This window comes from Lutra lutra, chromosome 6 (assembly GCF_902655055.1).
Source record: "Lutra lutra chromosome 6, mLutLut1.2, whole genome shotgun sequence".
Taxonomy (NCBI): domain Eukaryota; kingdom Metazoa; phylum Chordata; class Mammalia; order Carnivora; family Mustelidae; genus Lutra; species Lutra lutra.
The window spans coordinates 116493242-116518427 of record NC_062283.1 but is presented as its reverse complement, the minus strand read 5'-3'; the positions used below and the strand labels follow the sequence as shown (position 1 = coordinate 116518427).

At 36.6% G+C, this 25186-nt stretch overlaps 1 pseudogene; it reads right to left on the bottom strand.

The window, feature by feature from the left end:
* Positions 1–12939: 12939 nt before the first annotated feature.
* Positions 12940–13887, bottom strand: LOC125102124 (activator of 90 kDa heat shock protein ATPase homolog 2-like; annotated as a pseudogene).
* Between the last annotated feature and the right edge of the window lie 11299 nt (positions 13888–25186).

Sequence of the window (25186 nt, the reverse complement as noted above, 5' to 3'; positions counted from 1 at the left end):
ACTCAATGGGCAGTCACCTTTATCCTGGACTTTCCAGCTTCCAGAACTGTGAGACATAAATGTCTGTTGTTTAAGTCATACAGTCTGCAGTGTTCTAACAGCCCAAGCTGACTAATACAAATAGATAAATCACATCTTCATAAATGCATTGCTTTGGAAATGTACCCTCTTTTTACCACAAATTTTCCTAATACTTAAATTTTTAAATTATGCCCAATTAATTCATACCAATTATGTTAACCTATTGCTCCTTTAGTCTGATTCCTTCTTACTGATAGAGTATTCACTTTTTTTGTTTTTGTTTTTGTTTTTTGGTCATTATAGTGGTTTCTCAAGAGGTGTTTGGTAGGAATGATTTAATGTAAGTTTTATAGAAGTAAGTAAATAACAATTAAGAGTTGACTTAAATGAAATGCACAGACACAGAAGAATCATAAAAAAAATTAGCTGATTTACTAATTTAATTATCAAAGTTATTTCAATTCTGGAAAATTCAGTGGAAATTAATGTCCAGAAGATACACTATAATTTGCAGGATATCAAACAAATAGTGTTTCTAGGTAAAAAGTAAGAGTGGTCAAAAACTGTATCAATCTAAATAAGAAGCTAAATATATGAGTATATTCTAATTTCTTGCCATTATTGTTATATTTGATCACTGCCTGATAATGCATTTTAATTTATATCTCATTTTGAAAGCATGCTCACAGTCATTAAAAAAAAAAAAAAAAAAAAAGCTGGGGGCACCTGTCACAGGTTGAGTTCTCTGAGCAAACATTAAGGTAGAGTTTGGGATTCAAGATGTTTATTAGGGATTAACACCTCTGGGAAGGGAGAAAAGTAGGATTATGAAGCAGACCTGATCGAGTTTCCACCAATGTTGCCCGTGAAAGTGACCTATTTGGGGCCTGAGTGAGCTAGCCTTTTTACTCTTACTTCTCTTAGCAACTGGATGGGGGCTACTTTGGAAAGGTCAGTTAGCTCTCTGGACCTGAGATGGATCCTGAAAGAGCTGACTGCTGGTGATGTCTGCTCACTGCCCACTCCCTACAGCTGAGTGAGATCAGATTGGCACATGCCAGTTTTTCAACATCTAGATATTTAAAATGAACCCACTACCATTCCAGTGTGGATAAAAGTAAGTTCTGAACATGCTAAATGATGTTCTGTGTCAAAATATCTTGAAAAAATACAATATACTGACTGTTAAAGTAGGTGGGTTGCCCTTGGCTACTTTCTGCCATGTCCACACCCAATCATCTAGCCCTCCTAGTTCAGCTGGCTACTTTTGAAGAAACTGATTCATGATGGAAGACCACACTGGCCATCTACTCATGTTCTGGTCACAACTCTTGCTCCATTAGACCCACAAAATGGCTAATTCCTTTTTATCGCACATTTTACCTGGAGTGAATAGAACAGGTTGGAAATCTTAATACCCAAGTGCCTACTGTCTCCTTTGGAACAGCAACCATGGTATAGATTGCTTGATTACCAGCAGACATATAAAAATGAAATGCTTAGAATATTTTAATCCTAAAATATTCAAAGAATCACTAAAATTGAATAAAGCTATTGGCAAAAACAAAATATTGTTTTCTGTTTCTTTGTCACAGAACCAAATCTTTTATCCCCAGCTCTCTTTTGAAAGGATATCAACCAGCATAACATTGATCCTTTCTCTAACTCTTTACTCATTCTATTTTTCAGAGGTGGAGTGATTTAAGGAATTTGTAAATTTGGGTAGGAAAAGCTTGCCATTTGGGGCTCCACTCTGCCTTTTCTCTTCTTTGGAAGCTGCTCAAAGATAGCATAGGTTCTGCTATCTTATCCCAGGACAGGCCTTCCATATGGGGCTTCCTCTGGAGGGATGGAGGGTAAGAACCAGCCTAATTCTACAATTATAATCCACACCCTAAACCTGACCCTATCCATCATTACTCATGTAGTTCATTGGTATTCCAATATCCAAACATCAAAGAGTACTCTGAGGGTCTTCCTCAGAAACTGCCAATAATTATAATAGAATGAAAAAAATCCTATCTATTTCATAGCAATGAATTTAAATTATTTTTCACATACATAAAAAAGAAAAAAATTAAGAAGTAAATCTGAAGGGAAAAATGTATTTTTTGATTCTGCAGTGGTAAAAGCTCCTTCAAAATTCTGCTTTGACTTCAAGATAATCAAAATTCTTATAAATAGTATGATAATCTGACAATACCACAACACAATAAGGAATATAAACAACTCAAGTGTTCATCTACTATGCCATAGATGACTCCTCTGGTTTCTTTTTGTTTGTTGTTTTATTCAAGAAAATCTTTTAAAAACTGGATTGACCAAATGGGCTCCTTGCCCTGGCATTATATAATAACAGCCAGAAATGTTGAGTAAATAAATCAATACAATGGAGCTGTATATTAGAAAAAAAAGGCAGAGTTTGTACTAAATGTTTGCCCCATAGCCAGGTTTACTTTGAGCCAGCATATGAAAGATTTTGTGATTAGGCCCCAAAGCACAAAAATATCAATTAATTATGATGATTAGATATGTCTTCATTAGTAGTCTATAAATAAATCATGCACAACATTATGCAGTCAACTATCTTGGAAAAAATTCTTCTAGAGGGCTGTGAAAACAACTTAATTAATTATAAATGCTCTGCAACTTATCACATATTATATTTTGAAATGTTAAGGCATACATATATACACATGTTATATGTGTGTAGAGGTATTTGTCAAACTGTTCCAGTGTGGTTTTTTTGTGCTATTTAGCACTAAAATGCTTTCTAGAATCAAGATGGAAGTTTGTTAAAAAAAATCTGTATTTATTGTTAAAAATAAAAATGTTATTTCGATTGGTTATGTTTCCCATTCCTTTCATGTTTTCAGATGATAAAGTGTTTCTTTTTGATATTTAACTTCTGTGCTTCCAGAAATGTTTTGCGAATGTGCTCCTCTTCTCTTCCTGCCCCACTCCCTCACTGCCCCCAGTATATTTTCTTCTTTGATTCAAAAACAATTTCATCCTAAACATGTTGCTGTTATTAAAAGCATTTCAATTACACTGACAACCCATTTGTGCAAGGTATCCTTCATTTACTCCTCTAGATCCTCTGTTCCCCCTTCTCCACCCAAATAGAACCCCAGGAGACTGATCTCCGTGAACTGCATGAAGCAATTTCCTTGCCCTCAGGTTTCCAGTTGAGCTCCGCTAATGGGGATCCCTGGCAGATCAGACGTGGGTGGGGGAATTTATTCCCCTAGCTCCTTCGCTGCAAGTTGACTGTGTACCTCAGCCAAAGGTCCTGACAGGTGATTCTTGCTGACAGGTCTCCCTATGTGTTTTAGTCCTTTCAGATCCAAGCGTGGTAACGGGTCTGTCCATATAACTCACCCTGAGGTACTGCATCATCTCTCTTGTTTTCCCTATCCCCTACCCTAGCTTTCATAAATAGTGTTTTTATTAAATTCATCTCAAATTACCTGATTTGAATATGTAATCTGTTTTCTGCAAGACCTTGATTAATACATGATTCTTCTTGTAAATTATTCAAACAATACAAAAATAGAGGAAAACATGAACATCCTCATTATATATTTTGATTGTGAATACTGAAAATACAATTCAAACTGGCTTAAGCACCTTGATTTCTTTAGTTCTCTGAGTCAATATATCGCATGCAGACACACAAACAGAAAGATGCACTTTTCAGAGCTAGTTAGGATTTAAATAGGCCAGAACAGATGTTCAGGGTACAATACAGCATGCTTTGCATCCACTACCCTGGGAAGCAGTTTATCTCAGTCAGGGTCCAGTCAGAAGAAAAAAAAAAATCAAATCAATTATTTCAACAGGAACAGTTTTATATAAAATTTGACAATGCGGGGGGCACCTGGGTGGCTCAGTGAGCTAAGTGTCTGACTCTTGATTTCAGTTCAGGTCATGATCTCGGGTCCTGGGCTTGAGCCTTGCCTTGGGCTCTCCTCAGCACAGAGTATGCTTCTGCTCCCCACACCACCCCCACACCATCATGTGCTCACTCTCCCTCTTTCAAATAATAATAAATAAAATCTTCTTTAAAAAGTTAAGAATTAGGTATTAAGGAATTAAGAAGGAAAATTAAGTTATATAGGAGTGTCTTCAGGTTCCAGCTACCATCCTAGGGCTGGAGGTTACAAATACACAAATTTGGAGCAGGGGCCCCACAGAGCTAAAGCTAAGACCTGGGAGGAGGGGATGTTCCTTGACCTGTGCTGGTGTCTCTTTGCTTGGAGGAAAAGCCTCATGGGACCAGGACCCAGACATCTAAAGAGGGATACTGAGCAACTGCAGCCCAACAAGGCTGGTTCAACAAGTGTTAAAACACTGAAAACTCAGTTCAACATTTTACTGAAACAAACTGCTGTTGCCAGGGAAAAGAAGTGAGATGAGGCCAGGGTGATGTTGAAAGCCACAGGAAGCCAATAGGAAGCCATCAGCAAGCAAAGATGCTGGGAGTCCCTCTTCTTCCTGCTTCCTCTGCTGCTTTCTACTGATCAAGAGTAACAGAGAGGCAGTTGGTAAAGCAAACATAGTTTGTAAATTTCCAGCCCTAACATCACAGAACAGAGTCTAGACAAAAGAGTTCAGATTGAAAGGCAATACTTAATAACTGGAATGGGTCAAGGCCAGGAAATCAGCCATATTCCTTTACTGGAAACACTTTGGTATTTCAGAGTTCCTACTTTATATCAGGCTTTGTGTGAGACTAGACTGTCTTAACCACAGGAAAGTTTTAGTCCTGTTTCTAACTGGACAGTTAATATGATAGAACAATTATATAAGACATATAATGACAGAGATAATAATGCAAAGTTTTTGAGGTGGCATTTAAATTAGCTATGTAGGGTCAGACAGAGTGTTCCATTGGAGGTGATGTTGAGATTGGAATTGACTTGAAGCTAGAGAATCATATTTTGGAAAACAGGAATGTCAAGCATCAAACACTACAGCTAAGTTCCATCAGAGGAATTCCCTGGTTAGAACACATATGTCACTTGCTCTGCTGTCCCGGATACCTCGGTAATAGACCTGCTTTCACTGTGCACTCCTATCATGGAAACCAACTATGGTCAACTAATTTTTAACAAATTCTTATTTTTTTCCCTCCCTTAAAACTAAAATTGGGGCATCCAGTTGGTGGAGCCTAGGTCAGGTGCCTGGAGAAAGAAAGAAGTGTATTTGATCCTATTTGTTTGATCTTGAACCCTGACTCCTTCCAAGAGCCACATAATGGGGACTTCATTCCCAAATAAGGCAAGCATATTTGTATGATGGTCCCCAAATAGGCCCACTAGAAATTGTCCCTTTGGCAATCCAGCATTCATATAAAATCTTCTTCCTATTATGACAGAAAAAACAAACAAACAAACAAAAACCCTCCTAACACAATGCAATTTCCTCTCATAGGAAAATCCATTTTCAACAGTGTCTAAATAGGAGAAAAACAGTCTCTTTAGTCACTTCGTCTAACTCCAAGACCAGAATCCTTGAATAATGTCCATTCTGACTCCAGTTTTCTTGGAATCTGTCTTAATACTCAGCAAAATATATCCCAAAGTATAAATAACACTATCACTTATTCTTAGCATAGTAATGATGGAAAGGAAAGGAAAAGAAAGGAACTGAACAGAAAGGAAAGGAAAAGGGGAAATAGATTACAATTATGGGTATATATTTTAAATGAACAGATTTGCAGAGATTGTGCATGTGTGAAGATTAGATATATAATTGGAGCCATAATCATTTTTACAATAGTCACAAAGTTTTATATATGTGAGTTCTTTTTTTCTCTCATATTTCTTTTGTTATGAGCTATTGTAGAGATCTTTAGCCAGCAGTGTCACCAACACTTTCTTCCTAGGGATTCTGAGCTCTTACTGGGCCTATACATAGAGTCTCAGTCTTTCACAACTAGAGCTTGTATGAAAATTCCCCAGGGAACATTTGGGTACTCATCCTCCTTGAGACATAATCAAGCCTTTTTTTCTCTTGATTTCCAGGATCTATCACCCCCAATACTTACTGACTCATTGTCTTCAGACTCTAAATGGTCTAAATGGCATTGGTTACCTCCATGTAATGTTGCTGAATTCTCTGGTAGAGTGTTTCCTCCCTTGGTTATTACTAACTTCTAAACCAGTAATTGCTGCAATTTCAGGAGTAGGAAAAAAAAAATGTGGTTGATTAGGTATAATTAGGAAAGGTGTTAATTCCAACTCTAATCTTCAGTTTTTGGACTCATACATACCAATTCTGCAAAAAATGGTACATACATTAATCAATATTTCAAATCATAAATTGCATCCTTTCATTTGGTGCCATGACTCATTCTTCGATAAGGTATATGATAAGACTAGAGTTACCTGAGGGCATTATCTAATTGTCTTTCTTCTTTTATGGAAAGTTAGATTCTTTGCTTCGAAGAAATTATGAAAGATACCATGATGTTGAACAAGGCATCTGGTTTCTCATTCATAGTAATGCTTACTTGAGGCATGATGGATGGAGAAATCAAATCTAAATCCAAATCCAGAGTATCTAATCCATATTATAGGAACTCTACATGACAAAATTAGTGGAAAAAAAATCAGCTGACCCCAAAACATATGGCACAATATTATAGATTCATTTTTACCATTTTGGGGAAATTATCCTCACACACTTTAGTAGCCACTTCCCATAAATTCTGGTAGATTCTGGCAAAGTGAAACAATTGTGAAGCTCTACATTACATATCAGTACCAGAGAAAACTGGATTTCTTGTGCCATTATTTGGCTCCATTAGCTCCACAAGTGGCCTTGTAGGTCAGAAAGAAAGAAAATCCTCCCAATAGGTAAAATGGGCCAATATACACTTAAGGCTTATATATAAGCATCTCCCAAAATTTGTGTATTCCACTTTCCCCAGGGAATAAATCTTTACTTAGGTAAGCAGCTATTAGGGACAACTATGTGGAAGTTTTTTAGTATGTTCTTCAGTGTCCGTGCACTATGAATGGAAGTTCACTCATAGTATTCAGAATACCAACATAGTCTTTTTCTACCAATTCTCTAGTTTTCACATAACAGAGAGAAGAAAAAGCTCTCGATTCAAGCAATAAGTCTAATTTTATTATCTCCAAGACCACGTTTTGTTTTTTACCCAGCTCAGTCCCTGAAGCAACAAAAGATAAGAGATTCGTTTTATCTTGGTCCTAGAAACTCCCTGGATTTTAGTCAGTGCTATGAGCCTAGAATTCAAGGATTTTAACTTGTCATTCTCTTTCTTTAAGCTACTCATTGATGTTTAAAGCAGCTGCCCCCTTTACTAAGTCCATAAATTCTTCATGTACATCCTATTGTTGTATGGTAGGAGCAACTCAATCCCCACAAGTCATGCCTGCAATGAGCAGTTGATGCCATGTGACCACAGGCACTGATTTGATTAGCTTTTTTACTGCTGCTGAATTCCCATACTGGCATTTAAGTAAGATTTTGACTAGTTTCTGACCCAGCTATGCAAAATAAATGATTGATAGTCTCCACATTTCCTTGCAGGTTTCTAACGCACCCCATTCCCTGGTAATACTTTCTCAATTAGGTATTTTGGTTGTAGGGAGCAAAAATAGCTCTAGCTAATAAAAAGAGAAAATAAATTTGTTGAAAAATTGTTGGATAGCTCACAGAACTAGCTGGCAGGATGGAAGACCTGCTAGAAATGGGCAGAAAATAACAGAAGCTTTGCAGGAGGAACCACAGCCAAGATTATGCTGAAGAAATGTACTTGTTTGGATGCCCTATAGGTATCACTGGTGCCATTGTACAGATCTGCTGCTGGCTACAACCAATGTTACACACACCAGAAAATGATAGATTATGAATCTGAAGGAAGTAAATCCAAATCCAGATCACTGGTAAGTATCAGAAGGAATACAAAACAAACAGAAGAGAAACAAAAAGTCATCTCTGTAGTGATACATGGGAATGCAATAAAGGCATTCAATATTTGCGATTAAATGAGAAGAATACTGAGACATTTGATTAATATGCAATCTTCATTCAATATCTTCCATTATAGTAAATAATCAGTTATATGAGTCACTTATCTTTCCTGTGATTGGTCCTTTATCTCTGCAATGAAAGTAATTATATCTGCATGAGGATGTCATGAGGGAAAAATGAGTAATATATACAAAACACTTAGAATAGTAACCAGCAGATAGTATGGACCTTACAGGTGTTAGTTAACTAGTAGCAGTAATACTGAGGTAAAAACAATATTAGAGCCACTTCAACTTTGAAGAAAATAAAACAAATATGTAAATACAAAGAGAAGAGAACAATTGGGGAATTGTTACTACAGTTAATTTTAAAACTGGCATTGAAACAACTTGGTCAATTAGGTGTCTCCCGGTTTTCACCTTATAGTGAACAATTAAATCATAATAATTGAATAAGTGTTTTTTTAACAGAATTTATACATTTGTCTTCAGATTAAAGTTTATTTATAAAAATAACTACTATTCTGGGAATAAAAAATTGGTTAAGCATATCTAATAAAAAGATGGTCAACAATATATTTGATGATAAAATATTATTGGCACTCCATTAAAGTGAGAAATAAGGTGCCAGTATTTACTACTATTTGAGCTCCTAGTTAATGTAATTACACAAAATAATACATACATGAGGTACTTGAATGGTAAGAAAAAAAATTCTCTTGCAAAAACATGGTTGTCTATCTCCAAATAATAAGAGAATTAATAAACTAAATTTTAAAAATTAGCCCTAACAAAAGAGTTCTAAAAAATTATTGAGTATATCAGAAAAAAAAAACAAAAACTTGATGGCATTTCCATTCTTACACATATGCTATAACTACTAGTAAGTCCAATGGAAATATATAATAGAAAATATCACGCAAAATAGAAGACAAATTTCATTCATGGTAGTAGCAAAACCTATATGGCTCCTACAGATTAATCTGACAAGGATTACTGTTAGTTAATTAATTAAGAAAAGGGGAAAAAAATAAACTTTCTTGAATACATTGGTTTTCTTGGATGATCAGGTTTATCTTCATTCTTAATTCTCCTTAACTGTTAATTCTCCAAATTAGTTAGTAGGTTTAAAAGAATGCCAAGTCAATTTTATTTATGAGAGCGCTTTTTTTTTTTTTTTTAATTTATTTAACAGAGAGAGAGTGAGCACAAGCAGGTGGAGTAGTAGGCAGAGGGAGAGGGAGAGGCAGGCTCCCTGCAGAGTAAGGAGCCTGACATGGGGCTCGATCCCAGGATCCTGGGATCATGATCTAAGCTGAAGGCAATTGCTTAACCAACTGAGCCATCCAGGTGCCCCAGTCAACTTTATTTTTTAAATTTAAACTTTATCAAATGATTCTAAATGTTTTTTTTTTTATTTGATTTTTGTGTGTTGGCTTTCTGCTTTGTTTTATTTTTGTTTTACCTTGAACAGGATTTCTCAAATAAGGTATTGTTGACATTTTAATTAAAATAATTTTTTGTTCAATAGCACTGTCTCATTTATTGGAATACGTTAACATTTCTCACCTTCACTTAGTAAAAGCAAAAATAAGCAAAGGCACCCTTTCAGTCATTGTGACACCCTAAATTATTCCCATATCTTTCAAATATTCCCCAATCATATGAAGCAACATGAAATTAAGAATTAGTGATGTGGAAAATATCAAATTGCACTATGAACCAAATAAGCAAAACACTGTAGTACACAGAAATAGACAAATATATCCGTAAAACAAAATAAGAAGCATAAAATATATTTGTGTATGCATACAAATTTGCTTGTTGTAAGCATGATTTTAAAATCATTGAGGAAAAAATGGACAATCTAGAATAAGGTCAGAAGCAAAACCCACTTCTAAATAAGACATGGGGTGGGGTACTAGGGTTGCTCAGTCAGGTAATCATCTGCCTTTAGCTCAGGTCATGATCTCAGGGATCCCTCTGGGATCAAGCCCCACATCAGGCTCCCTGCATGGCAGGAAGTGTGCTTCTCGCTGTCCCTCTGCCTCTCCTCACCGCTTATGCTTTCTCTCTTGTTTACTCTCTCTCTCTTTCCAAAAAATACAGTCTTAAAAAAATTAAAAATAAATAAATAACACATGGGTCAAAGAAAATATCTCAAGACACATTTCAAAATATCTTGAACTAAATGAAAGTACAATTTATCAAAAGTTGTGAGATGCAGTGAAAGCAGTAAGTAGAGGGAAATATATATTATTAAATAAATGTACTAGAAAAGAGGAGAGATCTAAGTCAATAATCTATGTTTTCAACTTATAAACTAGATAGAGATTGGGCAGTAAAAGGATAATAAAGTAAGATTAGATACTATGAAAAACTCAATGCCTACACATTTATAACCTAGATGAAGTGGATCAATTCCTTAAAAAATTATAATCTGCCAAATTCACACAAGAAGAAATATACAATCTGAATATGCCTGTATCTATTAACTAAATTGAACCAATAATTAACAATCTCTGAAAACAGAAAGTGAATTCTACCAAATATTTAAGGAATAATTTATACCAATTCTTTGAAAACTCTTTTCAGAAGACAGAAGCAGAAGGAATACAACCTAACTCATTCTATAAGACCATTATTATCCTAATACCAATACCAAACAAAGCTGTTACAAGAAAAGAAAACTAAAATCAGTATCTTTCATGAACACAGATGCTAAAATCCCCAACTAAAATATTAGCAAATTGAATTCAACAATGTACAAAAAAGCATTATGCAACATGACCAGGTGAGATTTACACCAGGTATGCAATGTTGATCCAACATTCAAAAACTAATTGATGTAATTCATCACATCAATAGGCTGAAAAGAAAGATCACATGATCATATAAAAAAAACCCCCAAAAAACAAAAAAAGCATTTGGCAAAATCCAGCAACCATTTGTGATAAAACTCTCAGGAAAAAGAAGATAAACTAAAAAAAAAAAAAAAAAATACAGATTGAAAATGAAGAAATAGATGACATAGAGGACAAGATTATCTATGTAGGAAATCCAAAGAATTGACCAAACCAAACAAAACAAAACCAAAACCCTCCTGGAGCTAATAAGTGATTATAACAAGGTTGCAAGACATAAGGCAATGTATGGAACTCTTTCACACACAACCCCTCTCTGTTGGCTGCTTTTGCACTAGCCCCTAGGGTGTTTGAACTTCCTATGTGAGAACAGATCTCTGAGTTCTATAAATTTGAGGTAACTGATGAGTGCCAATGTGTGGGATGACTACATCTGAGGGCAGGAGTCAACAGCATAGAAAATATCCCAGTCATGAATTTTTACACAGATGTAAATTTGGAGATTTAAGAAATTCTGAAAGGACTATTCTCATTAAGGGACCAGAGAAGTTTATAGTAGAGTCATGGATGGATTATTCCTAGTCCAAGAACTCCTGGGAACTTTGGCAGTTTACCTCAGAGACCATCTGGTTTTGTTCATGACCTTGGGAGCATTCTAAACTGATCCCCACTTCAACAAAACCTCATTACCTCATTTCACACAGAATCTTCTGACTGTACTGGGTCCAAGGCTGGTTCTTCTATGACTATTTCCAACCCTCAAAGGAGCACCAGAACTGCTCTACACAGACTGAGATTTTATGGTCATGCTGAAACTCTGAAGAACAGCCAACAGCTTCATTTCATAGCTTTTTGTAAAAAAAATAAATAAATACATAAATGCTTTTTGTAAAGGTTCTTCACTCTTGCAGGAAGGCAAGAGTGAAGTTTGATAGTGATTGCTGTTGATCTTACAAGTGAAGCCCACACTAGTACTAGCAATAAACCTAGGGGCATGACTTGGGCCTCTCTCCTTTCCCAGGCTGGTCCATTTTGTTGTTTTTGAATCCTTTCCTTTTCAAAGCTAATATATTATCTATATCCACCCTGTATTAACAGAATAGGGAGAATGAAGTGGTTATTTTAAAATTATAGTTCGAACTTTTAAAGATTTTCTATAATGGATGGTCTGATTCCTTTGTGGGTCTAATTTCAAAATGTAAACAAAAATGACTATTACAGTTCTAAAGTATTAATAATTTGGTAAATACTTTGCTTAACTTTTTTTCCTGTCTTTTTAGCAAAACAATTTGAGTAGATAATAGGTACATTGCTCTTTTCAAGAAAACATAAGGAGAGGCCAATTAGAACTTCTCTACTAAAATGGAAAACCACGAAAAATGTGTCTTTTTAAAATAATTAATTTATTTATTTGACAGAGGGAGAGATCAAAAGTAGGCAGAGAGGCAGGCGAGAGTGGGGGGAAAGCAGGCCCTCTGCTGAGCAGAGAGCCCAATGTGGGGCTTGATCCCAGGACCCTGAGACCATGACCCATGGCAAAGGCTTTAACCCACTGAGCCACCCAGGCACCCCATGAAAAATATGTTTTAAGGTTTTCACCTTGAGTTTTTGTTTTGTTTAATTTTTGGTTTTTGAGTTTTTTGTTTTGTTTCATTTTTCATATTGTCATTTTTCAATAAAGAAACAAAATCACCATACAATTTATTACCTGAATCAAAATCACAGGTGAAAGTAAACTGGCTCAGACAAACTTTAGCTTGGGAAACTTCAATTATCTGTACTCGGGGATTCAACCTGTTCCCAGAGGAGCATCTATGGGAGGTAAGTTTAATACCTGATTTCAGGTTTCTTTTTACTTTTAACTCAATGCAGAATCTAGTTACAGTAAAGATTGCAACAATGCTTTTAATTTCCTATAAGTTCATGGATTTCATCCAATATAAATTAATTGTATTTGTTTTCTCTTTAAAAAATAACAATGGGGAACAAGTAAACTTGATGCCTTTTCTGCTTACACAAGGTAATGCCCTTGTAAATTCTTCCAATTAGGCGTTTAAGGTGGTCAGCTGCAACAAACCTTTTATTTCTTCAAAATGCTGGCTTCTGTTAACAGAATTTCATGTTCCTTCTTTAGAGACAGAAACTCCTTTATGTTTCAACTGTAATTCCATTTGCCCTGAAGCAGACACAAAACTCAGTGCAACTGTTGCATAGTGTTCTTCTAGCTAGTTCCTACATCTCTATTTCATGATGATCTTTTTATTTGTTAACAATTTCATATATTCACTGGTGATGTGTCAATCAAACATCTGGAATTTCCCTCCCTTTTCAGAAAATTTTTGCACCAGATCTTTCCCATTGAAGATTCTGCACAGCTGTTTCACAGCTGTGCCAAACAGTTCCATCATGAGTAGTGCCACAGTGGGAATCCTTATTCCCAATGCCACTGGAGATGAGGTTTGTGAGGTATTCTCACTCAGTTCCCTTTTAGCAGTCAATTCCTGGGTTGCCAAAGTTTTCACAATGGCAAAACCATTTCCCTTGTAAATCCTGTCTTAATATGGCTTCAGATAATCTCCAGGGACTTCCCTGACTTGGTGGAGCCTAAAAGTTTTTTAATATCCTTCACTACATCTTCATCACCTTTCTTTTGGCTCAAATTCACATCAGTGTCATCTACTTCATTTTCTTCAGAAAAATTGGCTATTTCAATCTATCCTTTGTGCTTCACACCAGATTCTTTAATTGTACCTTTCCAGCCAAGTTTGGTGTTCCACTGACAGAAGAAAATTGGCTTTCCTTTGTGGCAGCTGCTGGAACACTTGCCTTCTATGCTTCTTTCATTCTCTACAACAACATCCACCAGGATCTCACAGAGCTTCCCCTTGGACTGGCTGGGAAAGCCCATTCTGTCCAGTGCCAGATATTCATGTTGGTCCAAACTCCTGCTCTTCCACAAACCAGGGTGAGTCTCCTTGGCCCCACTTGACCATGTCTCCATGGTTACCAGGCCTCTTTAAGGCTCAACATATGATCTATCCGGGGTAATGTTCCACACATTTGAGAAGAATGTGTGTTTCATTGATTTTGGAAGGAATGTTCTGTGTATGTCTTAGGTTCATCTGGTCTAATGCTCAAAGTTTAATGTTTCCTTATTGATTTTCTGTCTGGTTATTCTACCAGTTGTTGAAAGTGGAACATCAGGGACACCTGGATGGATCAGTCCATTGAGAAGCCAACTCTTGATTTCAGCTGGGGTCATGATCACAGGATCCTGGGATCAAGTCCCATACCAGGTTCCACACTCAGCAGGGAGTCTGCTTGAAATGCTCTCTCATCTCCCTCTGTATCTCTCCCCCATTCTCTCTCTCTCTCAAATAAATAAATAAATAAATAAATAAATAAATATTAAAAAAAAAAAAGAAAGTGGAATATCAAAGTTCCCTACTATTATTATATTGCTGTTTATTTATCCCCAGATCTGTTGTTATTTGCTTTATATATTCAGGTGATCTGATGTTGGGTGCATAAATATTTACAAATGTTATATCCTCTTCTTGGATTTACCCCTTTATCAGTATATAATGACCTTTGTTTCTTATTACACTCTTTATCTTAAAGTCTATTTTGTCTAAGCATTGTCACCTTCGACCCTCTTTGAGTTTCCTTTTGCATGGAATATCTTTTTTCATCCCTTCACTTTCAGTCTGTGTATCCATAAACCTGGAATGGGTTTCTTTTTTTTTTTTTTTTAAGATTTTATTTATTTATTTGACAGAGAGAGATCACAAGTAGACAGAGAGGCAGGCAGAGAGAGGGAGGGAAGCAGGCTCCCTGCTGAGCAGAGAGCCCGATGCGGGACTCGATCCCAGGACCCTGAGATCATGACCTGAGCCGAAGGCAGCGGCTTAACCCACTGAGCCACCCAGGTGCCCTGAAATGGGTTTCTTTTAGGCAGCATATAGTTGGGTGTTATTTTACTTATCCATTCAGCCTTTCTGTGTCTTTTGATTGGAGAAACTAGTCCATTTACATTTAAAGCAATTATTAAGGGGCACCTGGGTGGCTCAGAGGGTTAAGCCTCTGCCTTCAGCTCAGGTCATGATCTCAGGGTCTTGGGATCGAGCCCCGCATCTGGCTCTCTGCTCAGCGGGGAGCCTGCTTCCTCCTCTCTCTCTGCCTGTCTCTCTGCCTACTTGTGATCTCTGTCTGTCAAATAAAGCAATTATTGATAAGTACGAACTTACTATTGTCATTTTAAAAATTATTTTGTGCCTGTTCTGTAATCCCTTTGTTCCTTTCCTTTTTTCTTGTTCTCTTCCTTTGTGATGTGTTGATTCTCTATACTCATATGCCTAGATTCCTTTCTGTTTATCTTTTGCAAATCTACCATAGCCTTTGCTTTGTAGTTACTGAGAGACTTACAGAATACAACTTTTACTTATTTTTTTTTGCAATATAATTTGCAGTATAACTGACATATACTGTATTAATTTCAAGTGTACAACATAGTGACTTGACAGTTATATACATTATAAAATGTTAACCACAATAGGTATAGTTATTCTTTGTCACCCATAGTTATGATATTATTGACTGTATTTCCTATGATTTAGTTATTTGTTTATTTTTGAGATTTACTTATTTATTTAGAGACAGAGAGAAAACATGCAAACAGTGGGGGAGAGGGAGAGAGAGAATCTTAAGCAGACTCTGCACTGACATGGGACTCCAACCCATGACCCTGAGATCATGACCTGAGCCAAAATCAAGAGTCCAATGCTTAACAGACTATGCCATGTAAGCACCCTTCCATGTCTTATTTATTTTGTAATTGGAAATTTTTACCTTTTAATCCACTTCAACCTATTTCACCCATCCCTCTACCTACCTCCTCTCAGCAACCACTAGTTCATTCTGTGTATTTAAAGATCTTGTATTTACAACAGTCTAGTTTAAGCTGATAACAGCTTAACTTTGAATACATAATAAAGCTCTACATTTTAACCCTCCCATCCCCGAACACATATATAAAAGTTTTTGATGTTATAATTTACATCTTTTTACCTTGTGTATCCATTAACAAATTATTACAGCTATATAGTTTTTAATAGTCTTGATTTTAATGATCATACAAAGTAGTGATTAATTTACTCCATCAAGATTTTAATCAGAGTCTATTTTATTTTCACAGTAAAATAATTGAGCACAATTAAATAATGTAACTGTTCAGTTTTCACCTGTATTTTTATATAGATCATTTAAAGATTTTATTGAGTAAATCATTTTGCAAGATTAATGAACTATGATTTCTGATCAATGTACATTGACTGCTAAGTATAACTGCTCTGTACTCAATGATACATCTAAACATGGATTCCATAATTTGAAGCCTTTTTAATGTATTTCTTTAACTTTTTAAAATTATTTTTCATAATGAACTATTATTGAGAGACTTAGCTATAAAGTTAAGATACTTGGGGCACCGGGGTGACTCAGTTGGGTGAGTGTCTTCCTTCAGCTCAGGTCATGATCCCAGGGTCCTGGGATCAAGTCCCACATCGAGCTCCCCCTGCTCTGCAGGGAACCTGCTTCTCCCTCTCCCTCTGCTTGCCACTCTCCCTTTTTGGGCTCTCCCTCTCTTTCTCTGTCAAATAAACAAATAAAATCTTAAAAAAATGTTGAGATATGGAATTTACCATTGGGATTATAATGGACTGAATGTGAGATTCTGAAAAAGGTGATGTTTCATGCTAAACCACCCACAATGATGCAGGGCCCTTTCAAAAGAAACAGCTTGTATTTGCAGGACAGTTTCCCAGGTTGGATTTGCACTCTGTGACTCAGGATTCTTGATAAAGATAACTTTCCAATGTGGGAAAGTGTAACAGAAAACATTTTTAAATAACATGTTCTAACAAATTGAGTTAGCTGAATTGCATGCCTCATCTTTCTTTTTCAAATCAATTTTAGATTTATTTCTTTACAGAATCCTAGACTGTGTTTAGGTGTTTCTCAAGGACGTGCAGAGATCTTGATGAAGATCTTGGACTCCAAGGTCAAAGAGAAGTTGGCCTAAGCCCTGATAATATCATTTAAATGGCTTGCGAGTTCAGGAAAGTTACATAAACTTTTAAACCTGCATTTCCTCATTTATGTAACTGAGATAATAGTTAATAGTACCTGCCTCATAGGATTGTGGTGAGAGTTGAATAAAAAATTCCATATAAATGTTTATCTTATGCATGATACATGGAAAACACTGAATAAATGTTAGCTCATAAAACTATTATTTATTTGATAGTGTGACTTTCTTCAGTGGTTTCCCTAGAGATGTAGCAATTAAAATCAGACTGGACCCATATTACTAGAATTCAAAGTCAATTCCATATACTCACATTTACACAAAGCTACTGATAGAACTATATTCCAAAGTTGCAATTCAAAACAAATCTGCTTTGTTGTGTACTTGACAATGTACACATATCTATACAAATGTGTTTCCACAGTCCTACTCTCTAGATGTGTTTAGCTTCTGTAATACAGATACAAATAAACTTAGATTTTGTTGCAAGATAAATTACACAGGCAGCATGATTCAAGGTAATTGTGGTAGGTGGCTTTTGAGAAAGCTAAGCACAAGTGACCTCTATTTCAGTATGGGGTTATGCTAGAGATTTTAAGAAGACTAAGTCTTGATAACATTAAACTTCTGCACTGTTCCTTTGAGTTCTCGGTTTCAAAGCAGATCCAGATGAAAATATCAAAAAGGAAGTGCCCATTCTTATGTGTATACCCTGCTTGAGACCCTTGACCATACAGAGATATTTGTTCTTGAGAAAAAAAAACTAGCTTTATTCAATATATCTTGCACGTTACATGTGTGCATTTCTAAAAAGGGAAAATGAAACCTGGCGGCAAAGCATAATTATAAATGGTAATCATTACATTTTCATCATATTTATGCAATAAATAAGTCTGTCAAAACTAGAGTTTAGGATTTGTAGTATGCTTCCCTCCTGTACTAATATAATTTATTTTGCTCCTCTGCTAATGAGCCTGGCTTTAGATAGTCATGATCATCAGTCTCAAATAAAAATTAAAAGACAGTATATTACATTTCTCCTTCTGTTCCTTCTGCATATTACATTGCTCCATAAGCTCATTGATGCTGGAATCTATCTCTCCTTCGGCACAATTTTCCTCCATGGTATGATGCTATGAATATTTATGGTACAATAAAAATAATATAATAATAGGCATTTCCTAAACTTGTGCTGTGTATATCTTCAGACAGGAGCTGGGAGGGCTATATCTGTTACCTCCCACTGGAGAAGATCTTTATGTCCTGTGAAATAGCTGGCTGTCCCAAAGACCTTCACTACCATTTGAGTTAAATGGCTTCTGTACTGAAAAATTCTGAGAGGAATTTTTTCTTCTTCCATATATATATTTTTGACTACCATCATCTCTGAAACATTGCCAGATTTTTCTTACATTGAGTAGGCTTGAATTGATATCCTTATTCATCCTTCCTATGTCAACTACTACAATTCATTCTTTTATAGCCACCTTAAATCTTTAGTCTCTAAAATTCCAGGGTCCAGAATACTCTGAGCGGACTATTATCTTGCTCAGTGAAGCGAGACTGCTTTACCCTCACTCCTCCTCCATCACCTTAACTGACTGGATTTCTTTTCATTTATAAATTTAACTCGAATTGTTTTATTTTTTCAAATATTTGCCAAACTTTCTCATTCCAGTCTATTTCCTCAGCCTGATATCTGCTTAGCTACACATAATGCTCCTAATTCTGTAACTTTCAACATTACCACATATCAATCTCCCATTTATTCTCCACCGTTGTTCCTCTTATCTAGTTTATGAATATGGCTAGAATTCATTCCATTTCTTATTAATTATTACTAAAAAAAATCAGAGTTTTTTTTTTATCATATCAGCTATTAAAGAAATTCTGAGGTTAACCTCAAATGAACATCCTGATATTTTTATTATAAAATTTCAGGGAGTTGTTTTAAAGCTGTAAGACACCTCAAAAACACTACTTTAACATTTGCTGTGTATGTGTGAGTGTGGAAAAGAGAGAGCGAGATGGAGACAGAGACAAAGATAGAGACAGCATGCACTTTAATATATATTTTCCAGGTAAGGTTGGGAGACAATTCTTCATGGGTCTCTGACATTTCTGGATGTCTTCTGAGCAGAGGCTTGGGACTTTGTTCTGGATTCTTATTTCAAGTATGTTAGCATAGCAAGTAGTCTCAGAATCTAGAGGTAATTCTTTCCTCTGGAGCAAGAGCAGTTGTTTGTTTGTTTGGTTGTTTGGTTGTTTGTTTTGTGGTGGAGTTTTTTTTTGTTTGTTTTTGCTTTGTTGTTTCTTGGTTGGTTTTGTTGATTTTTATTGTTATTGTCATTAATACTATTGTCCAGATATCAAAAATATCTTTCCCTTTGGGTAAAAATCAGGCATGCTTTCTACCTATTAGAAAGGCATTGGTTTCTCTAACTCATGTTTTCTCCCTTGTATTGTAATCCAATACATATATAGATACCATGTGAAGCTCTTCGTGTTACCCTATGGGAACTGGAACTTGAGGAACCAGCATAAACAGTGATACTTGGGCTAGAACAGTCACTGGAGATAAAGTCCTTTGTTTTTTATCTAAGAGATTGATTGGCTGATTTATTGTCTTCTGTGAGCATCCATGAAACAGAGGCAGAATAATTTGTTAGGTGAAATCTCAAGCCTTTCCATTTCTTCTGAGAAATGGAATGATGATGGAGATGGAGTTTTCTGCAAGAGGAAAGATTGGGATCTCATTGGCCAATTAATAGAAGTAGAAGAAAGTTCATGTATGGTCAAGTAGGTAAGTAGAGTCCTCTCCTATTACCTTTTAATTAAGAGGAATTGAGGAGATGGTTTCGGGCAAAGCACTAGGACATAAATATAAAGACAACTATTTATATGGCACTCTTGGTGTTGCTAATTCTCTTGTAAGAGGTGAAATTGGGCTCCCATCTGGTGATCATCCTCAGGTTTTGTGGCTTTCCAAAATCCGGTACTAAGATTTGTCCTGGGGTTTGATGGCAGAAAGTTTTACCTGCCTTTCATTCAAAAGAGATATTCTGAGGAAGAATAGAGAGAAATTTATGACCACTGTGGGCTGAAATCAGGCAAAATATTAGAATTTTTGTTAGTTGACTTGGGAGAAGAAACCTGTGGGGTATAATGCTTGACTTTAGGCACATATAGTTGCTAAGGAAGAATGACCATAGATGGGTTGCTTATGTCTTAATTCCTTCTACAGTGTAGCATGCCAACCCTAGATCCTTTCAGAGATGACAATAAATGGCATCAGGATTTTGCAGTGAGTCCTGGCTACTATGAGGGAACTTAAAGGGAGATTTCCATGGGAAAGAAGAACTCCTTTGAGAAACCACAGATGAGGCATTGACTAGTATTGGGGCTCTGACTGCCCTGGATGAGCTTCACAATGCTAATGAAAATGACCCACTAATGAATGAGAAATGGACCCAAAGAAATCTGGATAAACTTGTTTAACAAGCCATACCACCTTGGAAACTCCCTTAGGCCTTATGTAGAAACCCTGCAAGAATTTAAGAGTTGCTGTTTTGATAATGGGACTGCAGATGCCCTAGGTTAAGGTAAAATCTGTGAGAGGGGAAAAAAAAAAAAAAAAAAAGGCACCACTGTGTGTGTCAAATCCAAATAAGTCAAAGGGAAGTAAATCCCACAACCTCAAACAGAAAGCAATGTGACAATGGCAGTTGAATGAAGGGGTCCCCAAATCTAAAATATAAGGTATCAGAATGGTCTGTCTGCTCATACAAGGTTTTGGGTGGACTGAAAACATAAAAGGTTCATTAGGTTGAGCAGCATTCCGCAACCACTCTATTCAAATTTGAAAGCAAGTGTGCCTTGCCCTCTAATTCCTCTATGCTGATTCCTCTTTATACACTGCCCTGACTTAAGCCATTTTGAGAAAGATGATTTTGAATGAGGTCTAGGTGTCCCTGACCCCAAAGAAAACTGAAGGCCATGTGCAACCATCTAAGTAAGCTGGCAGATTTGGAATAATAAAGAAACTAAAGCTTATATAATTCTGTTGAAGAAAGGTACCCAACTCACAGACCTCTCTGGTTCTGCAAGTATAGGGGTATCCAGATTCAGGTAATAAAATTTGGGCTAGGTACACATTGGAGAAGGAGAGCTAAGATATCCTCATGATGGGGCTTTGTGGACAGATTCAATGTAATGTGATTTTTATTGATGAATGTATAGTAATGTAAATTAATGTTTTATACACATACTTTGCTGTGAATACTTATGAAATCCAGAATGGATTCTCCCAGTCAGGAGGAGTAATATATAGGAAATTGCTAGTAGTATATATAAATCACTTCCCAATATATCTGCCTATCTGATATTGCCTATCCTACTCAGAGTGGTACAACAGAAACATTATATAATCCAAGGAGGACAAATGAAAATCACAGCTTTGGTTAAATCTTAAAGGTAGCAAGAGTAGGTTGCAATATTAACACAACAACCCCAACCCTACTAGGTATGGCCAATGAAAAATTATAAAGTTGGGGATTTACAGTAGATTATTGCCAGTTGGATCCACTTTATCTGCTATAGTCCTATAAATGAATCCATTTCACAGACTGATGACACTAGATGTGTTGAACACTGAAAACACCTTCTTTTTTGTCCCACTGGCACCCAAGGACCAAGACCAATGTGCTTCATATACTAAGGCCTTTAATATACATTTGCAGTACTTCCCCAGTGGTGGTACATCAGTTCCCCTGTTGTTTGCTACCAGGAGTTGAGCCAGGGTAACACTAATGCCTCTACCTTCTAATGTCTGAAGTTTTCACTAAATAGATGACTTGTACATTGGCAAGTCAGAAGCTTCCATGTCAATGGCCTTGACTGCACTGTTGTTACATTTCTATAATCAAGAGTGGTTGATAAATCCCAACATAATTTAGAAGACTGCAGCCAAAGTCTGTCTTGGGCCTATGTAAGTTTATATCAAAACTCTCAAACCTCTAGCAGTCAAGAAAAACTACTGTCACTTTGCTATTCCCCAAAGAGAGATCCAACAATTTATGGAACTCTTTGAGTATTGAAAACAAGTGGGCATTCTACTTGGAACATTATATTGGCTAGTCCACAAATAAGCATCCTTTGAATAGGATCCAGACCAAAAGTGTGTTTTGGAAGCTCTCCAGTGAGCTCTGCCTACTCTTGAAACTACTGTCCTCTCTAAGCTGCAAGTCTTTCTGACTGATAATTTTGCTGTTTGGGTATCTGGTAGAGGGAGGCACCCTACATTCAGTGATGCTCTTAGAGGTTTTGGATTTGTTGCCTTTGTGATACAGTTACCAGGTATACCCGTTTTGAAAATCAGCTATCAGCTTGCTATGAAACACTAGTCAAAACAGCATACCTCACCTTGAAGGCTCTATAACTTTTCAGCCTAATAATACCATCTGGGGTTGGGTTGACTTGGATTCAGTGACTAACAGTGGTTAACAAGGAAAGGCTCAATGATCCTCTCTTGTCAAGAAGAGATGGTGTATTAGAGAATGGTGCTGACCTGACCCCTATAGGCCCCTATAAGGCCCCTCCTTTACATGAAAAGAAAAAAAAATGGTAATCATTTCTTTGGGGAAATCTTTATCTTTCTCTCCACCAATCAAAGCAAAGTTGTTGGCACAAAAAGATCCTTGATTCACAGAGGTTGTCCTAAGTGCCTAGGCTTGGTTCCTGATATTTCCTCTAAACTGACACTTAACTGTGTCCACTGGACTGCTGCAGCTGTGCAACCACACCAGCCATGCAGAACACAACATGGACATAATTGTTCAATTCAGTAAACCAATACTCTCCTTGATGAAACTCATTTTTTGTTTACTGCCTCTTGAGCCGTTGCCCGTAGTAGTCTAGACTATTTATTCTGCCACCTGGTAAACTAGAGCCTGGCAGATTAGCGACACCTCTCTTTAGACTACCAACTGGGGAAACAAATCATACTGCCTATTGAGCCGTCTGGGCCAGTCATGGAGATGCTTACAGTGAACAGTGAGGGCCTGTTCTTTGATGAAACGAAGTCGAATCTGTCTGCTCTAGGCTGTCTAGACTGCCACTATTCCTGTCTAGACTTACCGCCCACCAGATAAGGCAACACATCCATCACCATAGATTAAGCACAAAGTAAAAGACAATAGGTTTATAACATACATTCTACCACTGCTCACCAGACATATGAATCTTACCATAAGTGGATGTTTGTCCTGTGGTATGAGAAACCACATCACATTGAGGGTTGCACTCACCTGCTCACGGCATAGTGACTAAGCCAAACTATGGACCCCTCTCAGGAGGATCAGCAGTGCTTACAGCTCTTGACATTTTTCAGATTACAGTGTTGCTGTTCCTTGTCTGATCAACATAGTCGAACACACCTCTGTGGCTCTTTAAACGAGTCTATGCCATGTGTTCAGCTTTGTGGAGCATGTACAGCCTAACACTAGTGCATATTTTATCTGAAAGTCACATGACAATGAGCTAATAATCAAGTCACTCAATGGACTTCCTATAATGACTACAACCATTTGGTATTGTACAACATTGGAATCACCTCAAAAATTGACCCAGAAAGGTTTCTGGCTATAATTCCCTCAACTCTTCCTCTTCTACACACTGTAGTAAATCAGTTTGACCACTAAATAAAGCTTTCTCCAGAAAAAGGTCATCTCTTTTCAGTCACTTATTGAAAAAAGGATAAAATGATAAAAAAGGATAAAAATGAAAAAAGGATAAAATTTTATATAGATATAGACATGGATATAGACATAGGTAAATATAGATAGATAGATGATATAGATATAGATATAGATATAGATATAGATATAGATATAGATATCTACTTTGAAATTTTGGGATTCTGCCTTGATCTTAACTGAGCATGGTACCTGTTATTTTTCCCCAATATCAACTCCAGGATGGCTTGGTTTGTACAATCTTTGTTTAATTCTTATTTAACCACTTGGATTTTTTTAGAAGAGTGGTATGGTTATATCATAAAGATAGTGACCATCTGGTCGAGTACACTGATTGCTAAGTTCCCCTACAGTAGCCCAAACTGGCCAAAGTGAGGAAAATAACAGAGCTTTATAAGTTTAATTAAATTGCTTTTGTAACTTTTGCACCTGTATTAAAACTGGGAGTGTGAGTCAGGGGTGATTAAGAAAAGGTAAAGTTAAAGCTACTGTAATGAGACACAAGTGTTTTATGGCACTGAAGGAAGAGCAACAAGCTGGAGCCTGGGAAAGGATCATTTTAGATCCCGGGAGACATAGATGGGAAAAGGACATTAATATTTCTTTTTTCCTTTAGACCACACCTGGAGCATTCCTCAAGAAAAATCCTCTTATGTGTCTGTTCCAAACTATTAAGCACCTAAACTATCAAGCTGCCATAAGCTAGCTCTGGCCACCATTTGATTGCCATTCAACTGAAAATTACCAAAAAGCTTATCAAAAGGTAAGGTCATACATAACCCCCATCCCTACACTTCCCAGCGCAATTTCTGTTTTTCCCCAGTAAATTTCTGTAAACACCTTTAGTTATTTGCTTCATCCACATTCCCACTGCTGTAGCATAGTGATTTCCTGGATTGGATGAAGGTTACCTTGTTGATGGCATGGACCAGACAGACTGGACTACTGTCCTTAAGTATTACCTTCAAAAACAATGAGTAGACTCAATTATTCAACTGAACTGAAACCTATGACCTACCAGATGGTTAGGAGACAACAAAGGAACAATATCAACTTGTGCTTCCGGGTGACGTAGATTCCACTCCAGGAGCTTCTATAATTGCAAATAGTTCTTTTTTGGGGGATACCAAGTATACTCTTGGGATTATAGGTCTTGGGTGGAAGCCAAGTATTAGCTCATTTCTCTCCCCCCCCTGAGATGATGATTATCCTCTTAGGAGTAATCCTAAGAGATCTCCAAGATTTTAAGGAAACACTCCCAGTAGATAATGTAGCCCTTGAATCACTATTCTGTGTCTCCAAAATGAACTATACTTAGTCGTTTGGGGAGTGTTCCCAGAGGGGTAGCTGATTTGCTACTTAACGCCAACTTCACAGTCAGTTTTCCCTACAATATGAGTCATTATAGGGAAAATAAGAATTAGAAAATTCTATTAGAAAAAGAGATACAAGCAC